Source organism: Calidris pugnax, unplaced genomic scaffold, assembly GCF_001431845.1.
Source record: "Calidris pugnax isolate Ruff unplaced genomic scaffold, ASM143184v1 scaffold209, whole genome shotgun sequence".
Classification (NCBI taxonomy): Eukaryota; Metazoa; Chordata; class Aves; order Charadriiformes; family Scolopacidae; genus Calidris; species Calidris pugnax.
The window spans coordinates 374,607-392,147 of NW_015090978.1; positions in this window are offsets into that span (position 1 = coordinate 374,607).

The window sequence follows — 17,541 nt, forward strand, 5'->3', positions numbered from 1 at the left end:
TTTTTTAATTTTAAATTGATCTAGTTAGATTCAGGTAAGTTTTTGGGTACATTTTGGGGTTGGTCTCAAACCATATGATGAAAGTAGCTTTTAATTATACCCTTTGTGATTTTGAAACCAGTTACAGCCACAGTCAAATGATTACATCTGAGATGTTTCATTTTATGCTTATTATTCAATTTACTTCTGCTTTGTGCTTTGGAATACCTGTTGCATAGTCTATCAGTGCTTCTATCGGTTCCCTCTACAGCTATTCCACACCACCACAGCAAGGAATGGATTGTAAAGAAAATGTATACAAAACATTGCCAATAATGTCACCAGTGTATGCTACAAGGTCTTACTTAATTAGAAGATGGAAAGAAGACTGGTCAAAGCCATTACACAAACACAGCTGGTGCATCACACAATTGGAAATCTTTGAGTTGAAGACAGTATGGAAAGAGAAGCATTTTCCAGACTTTGCAAAATTTTCTGCACTTACCTTCATCTGGAATTGATGGGACACACACACACAAAACCTACATTCAGAACCAAAAATCACTTCAGTCTCTTGAAGAATGACAAAACAGACAAGATCTTTCTATTGCAAATTTTTAATAGAAAATTAATTTCTAAGTAGTTACCAAATTAGACATAAAATTTTATATGTTAATTTGAAATGCTGGACTCAAGTGTTTATCCAGTCAGGCAACAATATCACCACCATGTGATTTATTTGATCAGGCGTAGACAGGCAACACACATACAGGAAACATTGAATGCCAAGTATACAGAAGCTTTCATGGAGTACATTTTCAGAATAAATTAGAATAATGAATATGTTAAAGGAGATCATGATCTGCTCAGCAATATTCCATAGTCAGGGAAAGAGGCTAAATTATTCATTGCAAATTATTCGCTTAACTCTAATTGTGTTGATTAGTACTTATCTGATCTAGAATGAGAACAGCAAAAAGCCAAGGCGTTAGTTAAGGAAGCTGGATAAAAACAATATTATTGCTGTATATTTGATTCACTGTACGTGTCTTCTGTCTTCTCTCTAGAGTTTCTTTCTGTTGCCTGTGTAAGCAACACCTAAATACACTTTACTCAAACAAAACCAGTGTGCTAAATGCATTCCAGCTCTCTTCTCTCAGTAAGTTTTTCTTCCCTTCTGTCTTACTCCTCTGTCCACCATGCAAGAGAATAAATCTCTATTCTGATGTCATTCTAACTCTTATTCTAACAAACTACCCTTCTTCCCCTACTCCTTCTACCTTTCCTAGTCCCTGATAGGTCTCCCACTTTCTGGACTTCCCTACCATACGTCCCTTCCCTCTCCTCAGCCAACCACTCTGGGTTGTATGAGGCTGTCCAAGTACAGCTGTGCCATTCTGCCTAGTGTCTCAAACACCAACAACTTCAAAAAAATAGGAAATTCAACCTGATGGTGTTCAGCACTGTTTCCAGCACAAGCCTTTGCATCATAATCTAGACAGACACTCTCAAAATTAAATTATTAACTTTCTTGGATTCCCAAGCTCCTGGGGAGGGACTTGCAGAAATTGATCTCCAAGAAAGAAGGTGCCAGCCCTGCACTGGAGAGTATTTGGCTCCAGACAGACTAATGACTGTCTTTCAGCGTACGGGATGAACAGCATTTCCAGGCTTTATCATCATGATGCTGTTATCAAATGAGCCAGTGGTAAGCCAGGAAGCTTGCAGTGCATTAAAACTCTAGTGTGCTCCCTATCCCTGGTAATGTATTGCATGTCAGGTAGGTTAACTGACTCAGAGTGAGAGATGCTGCAAATATAAAAAAGGTACTAGTGGGCAGGAGGCTTATTTTTGTGTTCTAGCACAATCTAGGGGTTTGTGGTTTTTAACTACTTAAGTGGCCTTGAGAAATGTGTAAACTGCAACTTCTTCCAAGACCATGTTTCCCCAGAGTAAATAGGTCCAAAATTACTGTTCTGTAGTTTAATTACGTTTATTAAGTCCCAGTTCATTTCCTGTATTCTGCACAAATGCCACCCCAAAGCATTATTTAGTTACACGGTAGTCTGTTTAATGATTCTTCTTCTCCAGTTTTAGATTCAAATAACAAATATTTGCCTGAAGCCAATACTTGAGGCTCTGTTTATGGCATTGACATGAACTCATATACAGGACTACATGTTCGCAAACATGTATTCAACATACATGTATTTTAAATTAATTCATTTCATTTTGCTTTCTGGAAATCATGTATATATGCTATTCTACTGTGATATTCCATTGAGGAATTTTCAATGCAGTTATTAATGTGTTTTCATTGGCATTCCAAAAGGGTTTTTTATTGCAAAGCCCTCCACTGACACTCTGCTCATGCTTTCTATTATCCTTCCAGCTTTGTCTTCAGCTGAACATACTCCTTTTTTTCGTCTTTCAAATGATTATTTGCATGAGGATTTGCATTTAAATAGATGCAGAAAGTGCATTAACAACACCTACACTAACAAAGCAAGTGCTGCTCTGTATTTGTTACAGGCAGACATGAATTAAAAAAAAATAAATCCATTAATGTTTCTTATAGCTGTTTTCAGGTGTCTGCATTTAGATAGAAGATCTTCCTGGGATTATTTTTAACACTGGCTGTGCATAGAGCATTATGTATGTGTCAGTAGCCTGATCAGAAAAAAGAGTGATGTCCAAAATCTAAGAGTCATGGATGACATCTATTTTCTGTACAAAGACACTGGATTCTTAGAATCTCAAGATTAGAAACTAGAATTTGCTCCGAAATTATTACCAGTTTAGACGTTCAGTTGTTTGTAATAAAAACAGTTTAAATGATTTGGGGGTTTAAAAACACAAGCCCTTAAACCATCAGTAATGTCTGTTTTTTGTTGTGCAGCTCATGGAAATTTTGCAAATGGCTTGAATATATGAAAGAGAAGCAGTGTGGTTATGAGCAGAACTGTTGTGACTTGCATATAAAGTACAAGTGCAAGATGTTCTTTTAGTGTTATAAGTGAGAAAAATAAATTGGACTTGGCCAAAGCATTCTATTGCAGAATAATGCTTTCTGTTTATTGTTAATTATCTTGTGTTTACAATAACCTGTTTAAATATATATTATCTATACAGTAACACATGATTTAACACAAATAATTTACACAGAATATGAAATTAATTTCCAATTAACTTTTAGCTCTGGTGGCTTGTAAAGTTGCTCTAGATTAAAAGTTTCTGGTTTTCAACTGGGTCCTTGACGAGTAACCGGCTCCATAATTACAAACATTCATTTACAACTTTTTTTTAAAATGTTTTCCTAAGTATCATTAATCTAAAAATGTATCATGAAAGAGAAAAGAAGAAAGGATAGGCTGGGAGTCAAGAAACATTATTTGTCTTACATTTTTCTATCTGCAGAAGAAATGTAGAACAGAGAAATTTACCAAGGTTCCAAACATAATATGGCACTGACACCTCTGAGTCCTAAAATGCGATTATTGTTTATTGTCTTAAACCAATTTGCCATATACTGCAGGTGTTAAAGAGAAATCTATAAACATCAAAGGTAAATCACTAACAAGACTTTCTTGTTCTTACAAATGAAAAAAAATAAATCTATATTTCCCTACCTATTGATGTGGAATAAGTCTAAATAAAGGAAATTCATTGCTTCCAATGAGGTTTGCAGTGAAGCGGTGGAAGAACATAATTTCACATATCATAGTTAGTCTTCCATCTCTATACTTTAACAAATGTAATAAATAAGGCAGATTCTAAAACCAGCCCTACAAAGCCAGTAATCAACTCACAAGTTGCAAGAGAAACATGATTTTTTGAATGAAATAATGTCAGTGGAACAAGAGGATCTACAAATAGTCTCCTCAGGGTTGCGTAATGTTAAATCTACCCCTGTACTCTTCCTTTCAGCCTTCCATACTTTCAAGGTAATATTTAAGAGGAAAACAAGTAATAACAGGAGGAGTGCTTGTGTGTGGTACCTTCACCCAAGTAGCTGAACAGATCAGGGTCCATCTGTTCTGGTAAGACAATGATTTGGTCTCAAGTACTCATCTCTTTTACACTCACCCCCCTCCCCACGCCTTCAGAGGACGTGCACAGAAGGCAGGGTCAGACCTGTCAGTAACACCCTGTGCATTTGCAGAATGAGTACTGAAGAGTCGTTAATACAAGGCAGATGTGTTGCACTGGTACAAAGTAGAAGCTAGGTTGGCAAGCTCTCTTTGATTAGGTAAATAAATCATAGCTCCCCTTCTCCCTTTGTACCAGTTTGCTTCTTCTCTGTTAAAGAGAACAGTTGGCTTAAGCTAACTTAGATTTACTGAAATCAACTGCATTTTACTTCAGAGGAAGATCTGCCTCCAATACCTTTACTGTTGTTTTTATGTCAATTTACTTACCCTGATGAGGATTTAATGCACAGAATGCTCACGTGTCCTTCACTCTTCCATCTTCAGAGCTGCCATCTTGCCAATACACTAATTTAGACTGAGAGGAGTTCTGTGTATTATTCCTAATATGCATTCACAATGTGCAGTGTAATTGCTCCTTTGGAGCTGATAATGCTTTTTTATTGCCTAAAACCCAATTTGCTGTACTGTGTGGTAATATCATCATTGTTTTATGTTGTGAATACATGTCAGTATATACAGTTGGCCAAATTCTCCTATCAATTAGAGTTTGCATCCACGTACAATTGAACGTAAAGCCACAGAAACAAAGGGAGTCCACCTTATATCACCAAGACCAAATTTTGGCCTGTACATCTTATTGGCATTCAGGCTGCAACAAAAACATTTAAGTGTAGCATATGTAGAAAAGATGAGCAAAGCCTGCAAGAAAAATGCCTGAGGTAGCGTTAACTGGGAGCTCCCATGGAGGGAGTAGACATGGATTCAGGGAGCAGAAAGGAAGAAAAAGCCAGTTACAAAGGGCTTTGCAAACCCAGCATCTCTGTGTGTCTCAAACAGAACCTGTGTTCCCAATATGAAATGCTACTGTACAAAGTAGAAGATGCTTTTCCTACATCAGAAAGCCTGAGCATGTCACAGAAATATTTTTGGCAGAAGTAATACTTGCCTAGTAATCTATCAGCTAGCACATTCACCAAAAAAATGGGAGGCTGTGGTTCAAACCTGAGAAGTTTTGATACAGAGAGAGACTGGAAACAGTGCATGTCTCATTCTCACCTGAGGGCACTGATCCCTAGTCTAGAGCTACTGATTGAACCCCCTCCAGTTGCCTCTTTCGTGGGACCAGTTAGAGCTTGTTTAGGTCACATCTTACTGGGTCAAGGTGTGAGATAGGTAGAAGACAGGTCTGAGCTTGGGAACATGTATGAGCTGAGCACCCTGGGGGACTACTCTTTAAAACTTAGATGCTGGGAGGCTTCAGGGCCCCATCCAGGGACTGTATGTGCCAGTGGCATCTGGATGCTGAATGTGATGCCTGGGGGACTTCTCTGTGCTTAAGCTTTCCTTCAGAACCTATTTATTGAATAAATAAGGAATGAGACAAGAGTATTTCAGAGGCAAATAAAAACCAAACAGAATTATGAAGAAGAATGTGTTAGCTCATCTGAATCTGAACAGATCATGAATCACTGGCAAACTATTTTCAGCTTGAACTCAGCTGACTGGAGGATGAATTCATCCTCTGATCCATTTATATTTGGGAATGAAGCAGGGATCATACATTCAAAGCAAAGATCTCTGCCCTATCTAGGTCGGGCAGTTAGATGTAGATACTTGAAGGGAACTGGGAATCTTCATACCTTCTCAGTTTCATCTACAAAGGAAACTAACACATTGAGAAGTCGATAATTTTTTGATTTTTTTTTTTCTGATACCAGAGAAAATAAAAGACCATGGCAGGAAAACTATCTATTTGCAATAGAATTTTTTCAATATTATCTTTATTAGGGAATAAATATAGGTTTTATTTTATTTATTTATAAATTTATTTTGTGTTTGATTGGCATAAGTTGTCCCCTCAGAATACAGCAATTTACCGTTGCAAGACTATCATACCACAATCTCCATCAAAGAAACCTAAGGAATAAGCAGCTTTAGGAAACCTAAAATAAATAAACAGCAGTAGATTGCCCTAGGCACATGCTTTTGCTAATTTTGGTTTGTTGTTGTTCATGTCAGTTAGGTCCAATAAACTAGCTTTCTGGTAATGCTTTGCTTTCTTGTGTGACACTTCAAGAGCCAGCTGACAGTTTCCTGTGTTGTCATTAGATTTTCTAGTTCCATATGGGTGTGTAAGGTCCAACTTGTCTAATTCTCTTAGATTTCTTACAGCTAGTTTCAAATGATGCTTGGAACAAGGCCAATAGCAGAACCCTTTACATGTAGGTGTTACTTCTGTGTTTTGCCTCACAAAATGTTCAGAGGGAAGTTAAAAATGTTGCCTGTTTCACCAGTTTGCAAAAATATGCTAATTAGAGCTGGTTAAAGTGTGACAAAAATATGAGACAGTCAAAAAAATTAGAAAAGAAAGAAACAGAGAGAGAAAGAGAAACCTATGATTACGTTCCTGTGGATCTTTATTTGGGCATTAAAAAATACCTTTAGAGTATTAGGTATTAAGAAGTGAAGGCTGTTCCCATTTATTCCCAAGTCCTCTTCCTTGGACGCACTGTACAAAGCTTATTTCATACTTATATGAATCATGAATTTCTCTTCCAGACACTCTATTTCAGCCACTTTCTTCTCCCTGTATTGAAAGTGTGTGAGCGAAATCTTAGGCATTGTAAAGTCAGCAGGATTTTTTTCAGACCTTTCAGTGGGGCCATTAAAGTCTGGGTGACTGTAAAAGAGCACAACTGCACAGCCAGAACCTGCATACATGTTGTGAACATTTCTGTGTTTCACCCCAAAAGCATACTCTTATCTTTGCTCTGTTTAGACACAGATTGCCACCAGATATATTTTCCTTTCGTCAAGTCTGGAATGATATTTGCATTTATCTGAGAAGCATTGCAGAATAATTTTACAAAACTGAGTGGGTGATAAAACAGCATATGAAACTCAGTGTCTATAAATGCAAAGTAATACACATGCAGAAAAAAACCTCCCTAATTATGCATGTACAGCTATAGGTTGTTAACTGGCTCAGGAGGGAGGGCTTATCATCACTGTAAATAGTTCTGTAAAAAGTAATTTCAATGGCAATTTAAAATAGGCAAGTATAATGTTAAGAGTTGTCAGGAAAGGCCATGAAAATAAAACAGAAAACTGCATTATGCCACTTTATAAATCCATGTGCCTTTTAGAACACCACGGAAAGTAGGTTTTTTCTGTTTCAGAAAGGAAGTAGTCTAACTTTTATATATATATATATATATATATATACATATACATGGAAAGCAACAAGAATTGTCAGAATTGACAATCACTTTCTCTCCAAAGAGACAATACAATAAGAAATTTCATCTTGGAAAAGAGCTGAGGTGGAAGGGAAAAGAGGAAAAGAAAGGCCAGTGAGACCACCGATGGATCAAGGAGATAACCAGGGAATGTTTATTCACTGTCCCAAAACATAGGGACTGGAGTACTCAGTGAATTTATCAAGCAGCACGCTTAACACAAACTTTTCACACAGAGCATAGTTAAAGGGTGAAATTCTCTGGCACAGGACATTGGGAGATTGGGAAAAAAAAGAATCAATTTAGACAAGGTCATAGAGGGTAGTTTCATTGATGACAGCTACATACAATACTTCTACTGAGGAAGTCATTGACCTGCTGGTGAGTGGATACACCAGGAAAAAATGTTACTGCTTTTTCAAATGAGTCAAAATTAGTTAAATCAGGAAAGATTAGTGCCATAAGAAATCTTTAAGATCCTCTCAGAAGAATCAATAGGGAAATGCAACTGAGTGAAAAAGAATGTGAAGTATTGTAATGGAAATAAAACATCCAGCATCTCCCAACACATGAATTGCTAATTCAGGAAGAAAGCGCATGGTATCATGCATGTTGTTAAAAAAAACCCAAATCTGCAGCAATGAGGGGGAAAAATGGCAGAAAACAAGATGCTATGTTTTCTTAGTAAAAGTATAAGAAACACTGAAACTCGTCTAACATTATTGTAGAGCACACAATGATTTGGACTGTGTGCAGTTCTGGCCAACATATCTTGGATGAGAAAATATCAGTTAATGAGAAAAATGAAAAAGTCTAGGAAAGGGGAATGAAAATGATTACAACATAGAAAATGCTCACTGAATAGTTATTTGAAAAGACTGTTTAGTTCAGGAAGAAAAGGCATAAGAGAGCACATGATAGACCTATGTCATGGAAGTAACAGAAAAAGCTCAGCTCCACTTCATCAGAAAATGAAACAGAATACACAGCAAATTATTAGTTCTAAATTCAGATGAATTGCTAAGAAGAGTTATTTTTCCTTCCAGTATTGCTTAACCCACCTGATTTAAAACCACCATATGTTCAGACAGAGGATAAAAAAGGATAAGAATTATATACTGAGTGAATCAGAAGAGTATTATCAAACCAACATATGCCTTCTTTTTTCTTATGTGTCCTCTTTCCAGTACTGCAATGATGTCAGCAGAATCAACTCCTTTAAAGACCTGAAGCTACAACATTCAAAGGATCAACCTTTTATAGTATGTTCACCCCCAGTTGTCTGCTTTATAAAGAATGAAATTTTGAATGACAACAGAAGCCAACTTCACAGCTTGGAAGCTGTTTTTCCAAAAGTAGAGACTGGTGATGCCCAGGAAGGCTGAAGAGGATGATAAGCAGAGACAGTTCTTAAATTAGGGTTGCATGGCTAGTACGCTTGACATTTTATTGTTTTAGAGGCTTCTGTTTTTGTCAACTTCACTTTTCAAGCTTGTAGAACCGAGTCCATTTCCTGTCCTATAGTTCCCCAACCATTATAGGAAAGCTGTTTCCTTATTCAACTTTAACTGATTTCTCATAGATATTTTTCTACTTCTACCTTTTTCAAATTTTGATTGTAAAAAAAACCCTCTGAAAGTATCAAAATAATATATTTTAGAAATAAATAGCTGAATTTCCTCCCTCAAAAATACAATAGATGCCCTGCTTTTGACTTGGAAGCAACCCACCACTTGATAACATTTCACTTTGGATGCTTCCCTTTTGTACGTTATCTTATATAATCTAATCTTTAGAAATTTAGCTTTTGGAGTTGCTAATAATAACAGATGATTAATTTCAGCAGATCCTCATTAGTAACACTATTCATTTCAGTTCCTCATTAACCTGTCAGATAAGAGTGTTGGAATCACCATTGTAAGAATCAAAGCAGGTTCTAATAAGCTCTAATTAAGGTGAATTAGGTGTCACATGTTATCTTTCAGTATGAATGTTAGTGAATGGATAGCTTTCTGCTCAGATTCGGGTGCAGACACATAATCTTTTGGACTTCGTTGTACTACACCTCTGTTTGCAGAAATGGCAGTTATTATACTATAGCCAGAGAAGACCAAATTTGTTATGAAATAAAGTGCTATGCACACCATTTAGCAAACAGTTGTTGGGGAGGGACTCGTGTATTTCAAGCAGTCCTTTTGTAAACATTCATTCTTCATATTTGTATACATCAGCAATTTGGTGTATTCAACCTATAGGGGACTTCAGATTTAAATTAAGTAGTTAAGAGGTCATGGTCATGTACAAGGATGCATGAAGAGCTAAACTTGATGTACAGCAACATGACAGAGTCAGATTTAAAACTCTGAATGACAGCCATCTGGTTTTCATCAACACAGCAGCACTGAAACATTCTTAAGGCTCTGTCAGAGAGCTCACTGATTACCTTGGGATAAACTTGATTGAGTCCACCGAAGTGGGTCATTTAATGTTTCTGGGCTAGCTACAGAAAAAAACTGCCTCTAAAGTGCAACTGTGAAGTTCTAGCAGCATTTCTATTCACACAGACAACCAGCACAATATAAAGAGCTCTTCTGAAATACCTTATGTCCAACAAAAAAGAAAAATGAGGAGGGATCTATGGTTATTAGGATCATCCATGTCTCTCAGTTCATTACCAAGGACTCATCTGGTTAATTCACTGGAGGGGGTTGCAAGGGAAGAGGAGGGATAAATAGAGTTGCATGATAAATTAATGGTGTGTAATTGGAAAATTAATTACAGATAAGCATTTCTGAATATGTGTAATTCATGGCAATAATATAATTATGCCCACAAATCACATTTTTTAGGATGTTCTAAGTGCAGCTAGAATTTGCTGCCCACCTCTCTGCCATGTTCTTTTTCCCTTCCTTAGCCTTGATGTTGCCTTCCTGCCCTTCAGTACAAGCTGCCTGAAAGGATGTCTTGAAGTACATATTCAGAAAGTTTGGTTTGTGGGCATTAGGGCCCCACAGGCAACTCTAATTCAGTGAAATCCAAATATTCACTTATAACGATACTAAACTCCCATTGCTACCAGTGTCCTTCAAGACATAAAATTATCAATGAGTATATTGCTTCCCAGATATCAACAGATAGCCACAGAACCAACAAAAACTGGGCAATGAGAAGAGGGATGAAGGAGGTTTACTAACTTAGAAAAGGGTCAAAGACAGATTGGTAACTATCTTAAGCGAGAGAAGCAAAGGGGAAGAGAAAGACCAGAAAGGCACTGGGGAGGAAGAAAGACCGGGGAAAAGAGATGGAGATGTGGTCAAGATTGAAAGCATTTGCTGTTGAAAGTACCTGTTTGCAGATACTCATTGGTTCAAAATTCTCACCTTTCTGCCTCATGATTATATATAACTGGTCTCTGCTCAAAGATCTTATTTCCCATTTTACAGTTGGAGTAAAATGGAGTAAAATGCATTCAGCTGTTTCTGATTTCTGCCTGAGTGAAAACACTACACTTTTCTTTTTAATAAAGAAAGAGAAAAGTTGCTGCAACTGGATTTTTTCTTCTTAGCATAACTTAGAAATGACAAAACTTTGATGTATGAAACTCAGCATGTAACTAGTCCCTGGTGAATAGTACATATTTTGCTAGGTTGTATAAGATTTGATTGTAAAATAATGGAGTTATGAACATTTTAAAACATCCCCCAGAGCAAATGCAGTAGAAAATTCCATCGATGTTTAAAGGGAGTTGTTACCCATAGATATGCACATGTGCATAAAGCTGATTCTCTGTGTAACACAATACTTGAGCTACAGCAAAGGTAACATTTTTATAAATAGTCAATTATTATTCTGGATTACCTCAAAAGGTTTTTTTCCTGTCTTGCTATACACCTTAATCTCAATGCATTATTATCAAAATCATATGAAATTAAGATCTTTTCACATGGTCTGCCACACAAGATACAATGAGGTGCTCTGGATTGAGTGGTTAGTCACTGCTAGTGAGGTCAGGCACATGAACCTGGTCTGAACTCTTTGGGAAGTTCAAGCTATGGTTTTCTCCATTTGGTTTAGCAGAGTCAAACCTCAAATATCCATGAATGTGAAAAAAACATTACTTTTCTTGTATAAATAGAGTAAAATTATTCATTTTTGCTAATGATTTTAACAGAACTATGTTGCTGAAAGTTATATAATCTATAGATTTGATCTTGTTTCCTTTGAAATCAGGAACAATGGAATTGAGGCCCAAATCGATATGATGAAAACAGTGAAAAGATAAAAAGGTAAATATTTCATGAGGTGAATACACTGCTACTTCCTTCTAATAATTTATCTTGATATGAATGAGAAGTCATTGGAAAAAATTAGCTCATTTTGAAAAATGAGCGAGACTGTTTTCCTGGCACAAAACTTCTTTAGCCCACTAATGTGCAGCTGAGCTACCTCAGACTGTAAGCTATTCAAGATTTTATAAGCTAATCATGTTTGGGCCTTTTTTTTTTTTTTTTTTTAACAAGATGGATAATTTCCAAGGAAAACCCAGGTGCTGTAGGACATGATGTTGATGAAACATACAGTATGCCATAGGCCCTCATCAGGCTTAATTTAAACATGTGCTTAGGTTTAAGCATTAAGTATTCCCTCTGAAGTGAATGGGTTTATTCACATCCTTAAATTTAAATAGGTGCGTAGGTGATTTTCTGGATTGGGGTCTGAACCCTTAGGAAGGTGTCTGCTGCAACAGATGTCCATTTGGAGAAAATGGAAAGGGATCCCCACACCAGACACAGTAGTCACTCCTGTTCCTGGGATACGCTTTGTAAAGACAGGGCAAGTAGTAGCACTTGAGTAGCCACTTTGTTATTTGGAAATTATTACATATAATTAGCTGTCATAACACGGGTCCAGACTGTTCATGCTGATAAAAGGTAACATAAGTTTTAAGCTTTTGAGACTGTCGCACAGGAACAAAATTAATATATTCAGAGTTAAATTCAAGTGGACAATTTCTCTCTGTTTTGGACTTCTTCCTGAATATCACACTATGGATTGGCCAGGCCTCTGAAAATTTCTCTTGCGTTTTCACTTGTAAAAAACAGGTAGGGTTTTTATTTTTCAATTTCTGGTAAAGTCCTAGGTATGGATAAAAATTGAACACAGCATTTGAGTTCATGGGACCACAAACTCTGGACACTTGCTAAGGGCCATTGTGGAGTGAAAAGTAATTGGTATTACAATTTACAGAACAACCCTACAGGGTACCTCATGATGGAAGGTCTTATACATTTGTAAGTTATTACTGATGTTAATGTGATTAAACAATATAAAGTTATACTACCATACTGGGAGAATAAATTGTAGCAAATATTTTTACTGATTTTTCCAAATAAATATTTTTCTACTATCCTGGCACACTGTCTGAATTCAGCTTAGAAAGGTCTTCTTATTTTCTACCTTTATTCTGTGTGCTTTTGATTATAATGCAAATTTGCTTGGCAACAGCCACAGTTCAAATTTTTATTCCATGCATATAATCTTGATTTAGAAGTAGAAAACCCAGGAGTGTACTTTTCACTGCATCTGTTTTTGTTGTTCCTTGAGACGCATGCAATTGGAGAGCATCTAGCATATGAAAGGATATATTTGAAAAGGTTAAGATTTAATTATAAATGACACAGGCAAACTCACAATGTGGAGTATTTGCAAAAGAAAACAGGCTTCTATTTAACACGGTTGCAAAACAGCCTTAACAGCGAGTAATGTTCATTGATTTGCCATGTTTGATATACTAGAGTATACAGAATGCTGTTTGAAGAGAGACAACACAGAAACATCCAGCATTTTGACTTTGGCTTTAATAGGGTTGTCTTGATTACATAGAACAAGCAATGATAAGCTTGATTAAGTGACTTTATTTCATTGAGGTCTTTAAATAGCTGAGTACGTAATTTGTAGCTTAACCTACTCAGTTACCTTTGTGTTACCATGGCAATAAAATACACACTGGAATGACATTTGACATTCTTTTAATTTTTGTAATTTGCAATCAAGACAGCTCTATGAGTATGCTTTATTTTAAGATGGCTTGGGAATAACAGAAATGTAAATAACATTTTCCCAGTAGCCATAAATCATAGTAAACTGTATGTATTGGTTACATTTGCTTTTGAAAACAAGTATATGACTTGGAATCACTTCAATAGCTCCCTGTGAACATCAATTTAATGGTCAGTGTCAGTCTGAAACACAAGTAGAATATTTGCACTTAATTGAAAAGGAGCTGGAAAGTAGATAGAAATCACCACCTTGGTCATTGTCTAAATCCCATTTCCTGAATACTGGAGTTCTGGTTGCTTTTCTCATAAAAAATAGAGAAACGCAACCAAGAAGAGCCACATGTGTGATCAGGTGTGTGGAGTGGGTTGCACATACATAGCATGATACTGCTTGGATAAGAGGTGGCATGACCTATAAAATGAGTGGCAGTGAGACTATTCATGGCTTCTCAAAAGAAAGAAGGGGTTGCAAGTTTAAAACATAAAAGGAAATATTGTTTCATGGGACACATAAAAATGAAGACTATAGAAGTATTCCCACAGAAGTGTATAAATAGGTTTAAAAAGGAACTAGAAGGTTTGCTGGTGGCTATTAAACATAACTGTCTAAATGCGATCTCTTGCATAGAAAGTCAATAAATTACTGTGGGGAACAAGCTATAAGAAAATGAGAGGAGACCAATAATTTCTTTCATGACCTTTTCCTTTTTCTAAGGTGTCTGCTTCAGGTAGTTTTAAGGCATAGGATACATGTTTGATGCACCTTTCATCCAACCCAGTCTGGCAATTTCTAGCAAATCTCATCTGGTAACACGAAAGCATACATTTTAAAGGTCAGTCACATCAAAATAAGTGTGCTCTAGATAATATAATAACTTCAGCATTTAAGGACACCTAATTTTAGACAGGAAAAGCTACTGCAACAGATTACCACATTAACTGTGATGATCTGAAAAGAGATCCTGGAAATTTGCAAGGTCCAAAATCTGAATCACTAAATTAAAATAAGTTTTGCAGGGGTAGTTTTCCAGTTTCCAATGCTGTCTTCTGCCAGGGTAATGCTTAAATCTCCTTTGAGGCTCTTAAAATACTTTTGAGGGGAACATTTTCCCCAGGTACTCAACCATTCTTTTGGAAAAATCCAAGTACTAATTGCTGCAAACACAGTCAGCAATTGTGTTTCCTGGCATACAGGAACGGAGCAACTTACAACACTTCTTGTCTAGATTTTTCCAGTCTCAAGGGGAAAGACTAGCTAGAGTTTTTGACTTTTGGAGTCTTTTGGAGTATTTTGACTTTCCAGTCAGAAGTGGCAGTCTAAGCAGCCTACTCTTCTCTGTAGGCAGAAAAATGGTCCCCAACATAAAGTAACATCAGAGCAGTTGATATGGTCAGAGGACTGGTAAGGTGACTCTCCAGCACCAAGTAAACCAATAAGGCTCTCTGACTTCCAAGGTACTTAACTCGAACTCGGGATCCATGGAATCACAGAAATGCTCTGAAATCCACTTGTCCAGTTCAAATGCAGATGTCATGGTCACAGGACCATGATGAACTGGAACAGAATGGGAATCCTCGCTCCAAATGCTATGGTTCCAGCCTGCGCTCAAATACAACGGCTATTTTCCTTTGGATCAGCTACTTAACAACAATACTTAAACATTTAATTAACTTCATTTGGTTACATTAGTTAAATGTGTTACTGAACATCGATTCCTTAATTCTCACAAGACACCTATTAGGCAGGTAAATAAACATTAGATTCCCTGTGCTACAGATAGAAGAAGTGAATGTTTGAGTAACGTGAGCAAGGCCAGGCAGCCAGACAAGTGGTAAAGCGTTATTTAAAAGTCGAGACTGCTTGACCTGTCTGTCCTCTGGGGCTGTCCTCCGCAGCTCAGAGCTTCTCATTTCGATTTCACTTTGCTACACAATTTAACCAGGACTGCTAATTTGACCTGTTTGTCTTGGGTTGCTTTGGTTTCTCACTGTGGTTCATTATCAGAAAGCTGTGTGTTAATTCTGTCCTCCTTGCAGGAAGGTACAGTGGAGCATCAGACATGCTGCTCAAGAGTCTGGGAAAATGATGGGAACCATCATACCTGGGTGTCCCAGTGTTCGTGTGATCAGTATTTGTTCTGGAGTCTGCTCCTGGAGTAACCCTGCTATGAGTGGTGCCTGGGAAGTGAAGAGTTCACTAAAAAGCGAAAGACTCCCTATTTCATAGATGACTTTTTCTGGAAAAGTGTGATACAACTGAAGAACATTAGCACACAATACAGCAATCTTTAACAACATACACTATACAAAAATCAATGTTTTGCTTTTAAATACAATTTGAAATATGTTCATAAAGCAAATGCCTTTTTATCATTATAAGATGCTTCTCTTCAGCTAAGAATAATACAAAACAATAGGTCTCTTTTGCCACAACAGCACTACACAGCAGTATTTTGCCTGCACCAGCATTTTTCTTAACTTTGCAGTCCCTCCCAAGGTAAAGTCTTATATACTGTAATGTCAGTGAAAAAAATGTCAGCATTTTGTGGTGCTGTCAATTGATATCCAATAGAATTAGAATAAGGAGGCCAGGGACTGCTGGCTGCTGTCGCTCTGACATTGTCATGTTGTGGATCCAAGGAGAAAAAGCAGACACAAGGATCCTCTTCTCTCTACAGAACAACTACGTAATTAATTGCCTCCAAAGGCCTGGCAGACATTTTGAAGTATTTAACAGGTATATTTGACAATGAGTTATGTAGATGGATATTTACTCCTGCATGTGTCCTATTATAAATAATAGCCCTAAAGTAACTTCCAAACTCACTGACTACACTAGTAGGCACAACTGTATTCAACTTTCACAGGCACTTTTATAAGGCAAATATATTGAAGTTCAGAGAAACTGAGTATGGAGCTGCCTGCTCACATCTACTTTGTGGTTACCTGAAAATAAGTCCTGATACCACCGGAAGATGAGATTCTGCAATTTTTCCAGAAAATTTTTAGACAGAAAGACTGCCCAGGGACTGGGAAGGAGAGGTAGGAGGGAAAAAAATGGGGAAGGCTACTGGGTCTTCAAACAGGGCAGGGCTAAGAGGTTGTTAGGTTGCAATGACTGAGCAATGCTGCGAAGATTATCAGACTTTCCTTGTATTGTGTTTTGTTTCTTTGCCTGGCAGAGACATCTTCACTCTTTTGCTAGTTTTCTGTTCTTAGTGATTAAGTATGAACTAATGAAGACAGTGAAAAATAAACTCAAACCCCAAGTTAATACACTGGAAACAATGGCCTTGCTAAGGTCCACTCTTGTGGACATAGGAAGGACATAGAAAGCAGCATGGATTATCTTCCACTCTTCTTCCAAGACAGTTACCAAGTATTTTAATACCCCAGTGATAAAATGAAGATTGGTGTGGAGAAACACTGCAGTTATAACTAAATATTTTTGTATGGGATGCTTTTTAACACATAGCAAGAGGAATACAATTTATTTCTGACTAAGGCTCTGATTTGAAAGCTGTTACAGACATCAAGACAAGTACCTAACCGGGTATCATACTTACTAATTTTTTCCCCTGACAAAAGCAGACTTATCTGCACCTGTTGGTAGAATTCCATAATATTTCATTCAGTGTTGTTAGGTGGTATTGATGGCTTGTAGTAAACTGCAGATAGTTAAAATGAGTTAATGTGGTAGGCATACAATACATTGTTGACCTCTGCAGATAAATAATGCTCAGCATAGCAACACAGACTGTGTTCCCAAAAGCAATAACCAGGATGTTGATGGAGTTTAATAGGATGAAGAAGACAAACACAAATGTGCCCTTCACAGCAGGGACAGAGGGACAGACCAAACCTGGCCAGAACCTTGATACAGACTCAATTAAAAAAAAAAGCCCAAAAAACCCACAATATTTGCTACGGCAGCCACAATTAATTTGGGTGAATATGAAGAAGGAAAATTAGTTGGACGTTTGACCCTGGTCTACAGTATTATAATAGTACATATTTTCAAGCTTTGACTTTTTTGTCAAAGGTTATATCAAATGACAAAACAAAATATTCAGAACTTCAGAGTAACTGCTTAATCCTGATTTCCCAGCCTCA